General features: G+C 39.1%; 1 long non-coding RNA gene across 1 annotated transcript; it reads right to left on the bottom strand.

Moving 5' to 3' along the window:
• Window positions 1-1,224: 1,224 nt before the first annotated feature.
• LOC129350906 (uncharacterized) lies at window positions 1,225-6,303 on the bottom strand. Its single transcript, XR_008604484.1, has 3 exons — window positions 6,183-6,303; window positions 5,182-5,282; window positions 1,225-3,337 (listed from the first exon to the last, which is right to left on the bottom strand). It is a non-coding gene; the product is annotated as an uncharacterized LOC129350906 (long non-coding RNA).
• Window positions 6,304-7,393: the final 1,090 nt, after the last annotated feature.

Genomic DNA, 7,393 nt, shown 5'->3' with positions numbered 1-7,393 from the left:
GAGGGGCTGGTTAAAAGGAATATTCCACCTAAAACCTCAAATATAGACCCGAAAGGGTGGTTTAGAAAAAAATCCTTCAATGTAGACCAAAAAAGTTAGTATGGAGGAATATTTCACCTGAAATGTAGACCTGAGAAGTTGGTTCGGAAGAATATACCATCCTAAACATCCTTAAATGTAGACTAAAAGTTTGGAAGAAAATTCCACCTAAAATCCTCCAATGTAGACCTAAAAGGTGAGTTTAATGGTATATTCCACCTAAAATTCACTACTGTAGACCTTGGAGGTTGGTCTGATGGTATATTCCACCCAACATCCTTTAATATAAACTTAAAAAGTTCTTTCAAAGGAATATTCCACCTAAACTCCTTCAATGTAGACCAAAAAATCTTGGTGTAAAGGAGTATTCCACCTTAAATGTAGACCTAAAGGATGGTTTGGAGTAATATTCTACTCTAAAATCTTCCAATGTAGACCTAAAAGGTTTATCTGATGGTATATTCTACTCAACATCCTGGAACATTTACCTAAAAGGTTGGTTTAATGGTATATTCCCAGAAGAACCCTTGAACATCAGGCTTAATGGTATATTCCACCCAAAATACTTGTACATATACCAAGAAGTCAGTGTAAAGGAAATGTAGACCTAAAAGGATTGTTTAAAGGAATATTTAAACGATTATTTTCATTATTTAATAATCTGTTATCAGTCAGAACCCTGGCAAACTTATTTTCATCAGTTTTTTTAGTGGAAGTCACAAATAAAGGAGCTCTTGGTTTTTCCCAGCGTTACTGAGTCCAAAGCTGCTGTTTCAACACAGACACGTTCACATGCATCCACAAACCTCTCAGCACTCAAACACCCACAGACAGGAGGCCGGCTGGACCGAGGCTCGGCGGCGTCCTCAGACCCACGAGTCGGGGAGTCGCTGAACTTGTTGGTCCGGTTTGAAGGCCTCCAGTGTGGTCCAGTAGAAGTCCACGTAGTCGGTGTTGGCTTTGAACCGCAGCGACTGGCCAGCCATCAGGTGGACCCGGCTCGTCCTCGTAGGGCTCCTCCTGTAGCCTTGAGGGGACCACAGGAACATTCAGTAGCTGTTGGAGTTCTTCCTGTCAGGCTCGTGGTAGAACGGCTCTGAAGAATCTTGTACTTGTCTTATCTGGAACAATCTAACAGCCTAAACTGTTAACAGCAGTGTAAAGAAGCAAACACACAGGCATAGATTAGGACTCAAACTAGATTTATTTTAGAAAACAAATCAGCTTAGAGGCATTTGTTCACACATGTGGCTGAATAGGAGGCCGTCCAATCAGATTTGAGGTCTTCACTCTGTAGGTTGGTTGTTTGGTGAGACTCTTGGACCTCCATCAGCTGACGTGGATGTTTGATGGTCTTCCTCTCTAGTGCCAGATGATTCATCCATGAATTCAGCAGCTACAGACTGAAATGAAGCTCATGCTGCCGTTATTGAATTCCTGTTCCAGATCAAATGTTCAGAGCTCACCTTGAATGCAGCCGTCTGCTGTCTGATAGTTTTTCTCATTGTAGTCTTCAATAAAGTCTTTTTCTCATGTCAGGATGTGGTGAGACTCTTTCTCAGTCTCTGCAGACGTCCCTCATTGTGCATCTCCAGAGAAGAAACAGAAAAACTGATCACTGCTTCAGCATCACAAACGCTCTCCAGCATTGAGAGTGTTTTAGGAATTCATTCATTGTGTTGTGAACTTTGAAGGAGCAGAAACTTTACAGCTGCCAAAGATATGAGCTCCAATTCTGGATGTTTTAGGAAATGAAGTTCATCAAATGAACACTTGATTTTTGCTGATAACTCTCATTAAATTACTGAAGAAATCCAACATAAAAACCTGTAAACTCTCAGGCAGCTTTTGTTAAAGTTTGTCTATAATTCTATCATCATGTTCTGGAACCAGGACTCTGCAGAAGTTCCTTCAATCAGATACTTGTGTGTTTCTATTTAAGGCCTCAGGTTTGAACGTACAGCAGAGGATTAGAAAGGAGTGATTTTAATATTTAAATCAGTCCAGTAAATGTTTGGCGTGAAAATTATTAAAATTTTGATTTAGATAGATTTGTGTCAAATAATATTGTAGAGTCTCACTTAAATATATCCAAATGAGTTCAGTGTATTTACATTTTATAGAATATTTGATTTCTTAATCTCAATACTGTAGGGTCTGACCCTAAATATTATAATAATGATGTCAATTTAAATAATATTTTAGTGCAGAGTCATAAACTTTAATCAGCTAAACTTACATAATAAATATCACTGCACAATCTTAACCTGAACATTCATATTATTGAGGTAAATTTACATAAATCATGATATTCTAGAGTCTTAACTGGAATATTTCTAACATTAATCTTTTTGTATTGTGCTGATAAACAACAATAACCCGACTTTCAGATAATATTTGTTGTCTGTGATTGTGAGACTAAATTCCTCCACATTCTGGAACTGGACTGCATTTCCCAAAATGGAAACATGGACAGAATTTAACACTCATGTATCCATGGCAACACTAAAGTTTCTGATTCTTACCAAAGTTCACAACACAAGTAAAGATTTTAATGTAAAACTTCAGGGATGACTGCTGACCATAAGTATTCTGATCAATACTTCATGATCAATATCAGGACAGATGTTACAACTCCAGCTGTTACATTAGACTGCAGTTATTCACAGAGAAATTAAAACATCACATTCCTCATAAAAACTAGATGGGACTTTTATTAAATAAAGTGTTGGTGAATAAACAGTGTAAAAAGTACAAAGCAGCTCCATTAAATCAGGAGATGTGAGACTTCCACAGCATGGATCACCATCTGCTGTGTTGATTCATAGCTGAATGTCAGAATGAACTGAGATAGAAAAGCTGCTTTGAGCTGCAACATTATGGTCTGACAATCCAACACCATCACAGTTTTCATCTGGTTGTTTTGCTTCAACATGCTGTGAAGTTCAGTTTTTACCTGAATCAATACAGAGATTCTATTTCCAACCAAAACTGGAATAAAAATGTGAATGTTATGAGGTTATTAATGCAACTAGATCTTTTCAGATGGAAGGATTTACTTCTAAGTTCTAATTCAAGTTTCAGTTGGAGCACATTGCATTCACAAAGAAAAACAGCGAAACCTTCATAGCAACATTTAATAAACCTAAAGCTTCCCTGTTGGTACATTGGTGGAGTTTGTTACTGAGCATCTGAACCTTAAATCCAGTGAGACGACCATCTTCAGTTGAGGCCAGTCAGAGAACTTCAAGACCTTCCATCAGCTGGACCAGATGTGGCATCATCTCCCTCTGAACATCTGGATGACAGGAGAAAAGACAGAAATCAAACACAGAAATACAATTTATTCACTTTCATCATTTTATAAAAGTAGCATGAACTTTATTAAAACTTGACATCAGTAATGAAAGTAAATGTTTTGATCTCGTGTTGAAGCTAAATTTAAAGTCAGTTTTAATGACAGTTTATCCTGAGAGGAGTGAGAATGGAGCTTTTCTGTCCTTTTTAGAATATTCCCTCAAAATATTCTGTTTATTATTGGCTTTAGAAGCATTTTTCTTTACTTATCTATTTTTAGATACCTCAGACTGATGCACTTTGCTGGTTTGCAGATAATTTCATGTACAATGACAATAAAGATCTTCTATTATAACATTTTGCTTAAACAAGAACTGCAAACCTTCTCAACCATCTCTCAGGCTGCAAAATTCCAACTGCGACCAAGAATTATCTGATGTACTTATTATTATAATCTTTACTGAACCAGCCCTGGAATTAGTAAAAATCTGTATGTGGATATGATTTTCTCTGATGGGGCCACTATGGAAGCTGTAGTAATTATTAACTATCCTTTGAAGGGAAAGACTAGGTCTTCTTCAGGTGGATAAAAAAAATGCTCTCCCTTTAAAAAAAATAATAATAATGCATACAATAAAGTAAATCTGTTCTGCACTGCACACATACTACACTTTTGTATAACTCTGGATGTCAGAGTAAAGGCAGACAGATCCACTGATCAGCCACAACATTCTAACCACTGACAACTGAAGAGAACAACATCCATCATCTTGTTCTAATGCAACGTTCTGCTGGGAAACCTTGACGTTCATGTGGATGTTTGACATATACCACCACCTAAACACTGCAGGACAAACAACCCCCTAGTCTCCATGGCAACAGCAGTCTTTGATGCCAGCTGCCTCCCTCAGCAGGACAAACTAAAACTGCTACTACAGGAGTGGTCAGAGGAACACGACAGAGCTAAGCTGTTCACCTGGGTTCCACACTCCCCACATCTAGATCTCATTGAGCATCTGTGGGATGGTCCAGGATCAGCCTGGTCTAGGTAGGACCCACCCTGCAACCCACAGGATCCACAGGATCCACAGGACATCCCCAGAGGTTCTGATGAACCACTGGGTCAGAGGAGTTTTAGCAGCATAAAGGGACCAACGCAGCATTAGTCAGGTGGTCAGAATGTTCTACTGTTATATTGTCATGTTGATTATATGATCAGTAAATGTTACCATCAATTATGATGTCCACATTGATCAGGAAAAAAACCAACTATCAGTTCATTCAGAAACTTTGGGGTTAAACCAAAAAACACAGACCTCAACAGCAGTTTGTTTCAAAGCAGAACACCAGCTGGTTTTCACTAAAGAAGCTTTAAGAGCAACAATTAAATGACAGTTTTTTTCTCATTAAGTTCAGAGTCAGCCAAAATAATGTACACACATCAGGAAAAGAAAAACTTTTATAAATATTTCATTTGTACAAGTACTTCTACACATATAGATTCCTCTTTCTAAGTTTGATCAAATCACGATAACTCTGTGTCCTGTTGTACGATGTTTTCCCAACAGATGGCGCTACCCTCATGAATGGAGCATCAACAAGTGACGTCTACAACACAACAGAAATGTCTGGAAGTCAGTGGCCACCACTTTGAGCACCTCTTGTAATTGTAGAGGCCAAAGATAACTTTTATTAATCTCGTGATGTCTGAATAAATTTGGTATTGAAATATTTATGCAAGTTTTTCTTTTCCTGATGTGTGTAAACATTATTTTGGCTGACTCTGTATAATGGGTTTCTGACAGGTCACCAGGCAACATCTTTTTATAATAATGACAAACATACCTGCATTCTACAGGAGTGATTTTCCTCATGTGCAGGTAAAGATGTGTGAGGAGCTTAGAGATGACAGGAGCAGGAGTCATCCTCACTAATTCAGCTTCCACCTAGAAACAGAAAGACCACAAACAAACACACTGATATACTCTCAAACGTTCAACCTCACAGCCTCAAAATATCTGTTTAGGAAGTGTTGTGTTTCTAAATTCTGCTGAAAGCATTGACAGACATTCTCTTACAAGGTTGTGTAAAAAGCAGCCTGTCCTCTGAGCTACTGAGAAATCTTCCTGAACAAAGTTTCTACGTGTAAATCAGTTCAACAAAAACTAAAGCCTCAGTCAGAGATAACAGGTATCGCAAATTACAAAGAACTTTCTTTGTTAACTCAGACTTTCTGCTTCAACCTCACATAAAAAGGGGAGTTTAACTCATCAGGTGACTGAAAATGAACAGCTTGTGCAGTTCTAGATCCAAAAGTAGGATGTTTCAACTCATGTTTTACTACAAATACATGCAATAATAAATAAATACAATGGCTGGTTGTTAGTTTATTCACTATTAATGTCATTTTATATACTGGATTGAACTTGAGCAGTGGAAGAGAGAAGGAATTTAATGAAATTATGGAGATTCAGAGAGGTAATGTTGCAGAATAAGTTTAGCGTGATTTAATTCAAACCAGCTGAATGTTAAACTTCAGTGCAGCTGAACGGGGTTCAGTTAACCTTAAAGTAAAATAACTTTTTTTAAAGCTAAAATACACAGCAGAGAAATACAGGTTGAGAATTTCATTCTAATAATGACCGACAGCTGTGTCAGCAACTAACACAGGTGTTCAGCGGTAAGTTAGCCACCTGTGTTAATTAGCCCGCTAGCTAACTTAGCCGCTTAGCTAGCTAACGTGTCCGGACCAACTGCTCAAACACGACAAAACACAACTGTTCACAAGTCGCTGACTTAACGTACAACAAAACAACGCTACTGGTTAGAAGTATTTATCTTCTTACCGTGTTTTACTCCAAAAACAAGATCAACAGCAGCCAGAGATGCTACCAGACGTGCCGACCATAGATATACATAGACTAGATACGCTAGCGCGCTGTCTTCTATATGAATCTATGGTCTGACCAATCACTGCTCTCTGGCTCCGCCCTCTGAGAATCTTGTTGTCGTTTGGCTCCACACTTGCTGATGACCACTTCCGGTCTTAGAAAATGAAAAAACGGACATTTTTTCGTTTCCGTCTCTTACTGATTTTACTTTTTTGTTATTCTAAATATAAAACGAAAATCAAAGCATTTAAAAAAAAAGTCGTATATCCTTTTTGATCATGAAAAGGAAAAACGCCATTTTTAATTTTTGTATTTTAAAACGAAAATCAAATAACCACTCGTTTTTTGTTTTTCAATACCCGTTGCAGAACGGAAAATCCAATTACCAGATCCGTACACGGACCCACCACACACACCTTTGACACACTTCCACACATTGAGGAGCCGTGAAAACCTGGTCGCGCCAAACTATTTTACATCTGGCACGAAGCTCTCCAGCAAACTACAGCATTGGATGAAGAGTCCAGCCACTCGTCTGGCCCGGATTCTGCCACCAGCGCGGATGAAGCCGATCTTATCGAAGGAATTGATCATTCCAGTGACATGTAAGTCTGTATCCATGAGAAGTTGTTTGTTTTGAGTTGGAGAAAAGTAAATAAAGTATAATATACATGGAACGCCGCCGAAAGCATTCCGCGCAAAATACGCATCATTTTTACAAGTCATGTGCTGCGCACAGCTAACGTACCACGTAACTTTTTCTGTGTGCAGCATTTACAATGTTGGGAAGGAGGAGGAGGAGGAAGAGGAGAGAATGGAGGTCTCCTGCTGTCCTGGTACCCCAGCGAGAGGTAGAGGGACAGACCGTCCTCCAGCCAGGAGACGCTGCAGCAGCCGCTCCACCAGCGAGCGCTCCGGGCCAGAGGCGCTCCCTACAGCTGGCTGGAAAACTGAGAAGGAACCTGACAGCTTACCTTCTCTGCCACATTTCCTGCCTGCCGAAAAGGAGGCCAGGTGTCCAGCCACCTCTGTCAGAATATGTGGACAGCCCTTCTCCATCAGACCTGTCCAAGTACTTGGACCAGGAGACCATCAAAATACTGTTTCTGATTCAACTCAGTAAAAACGATTTTCTTTTATTGTCAAATGCGATTTTTTATGGTCTG

This window comes from Amphiprion ocellaris, chromosome 17, assembly GCF_022539595.1.
Source record: "Amphiprion ocellaris isolate individual 3 ecotype Okinawa chromosome 17, ASM2253959v1, whole genome shotgun sequence".
In the NCBI taxonomy this organism is placed as follows: Eukaryota; Metazoa; Chordata; class Actinopteri; family Pomacentridae; genus Amphiprion; species Amphiprion ocellaris.
This window is presented reverse-complemented; position numbering and strand designations above follow the sequence as displayed.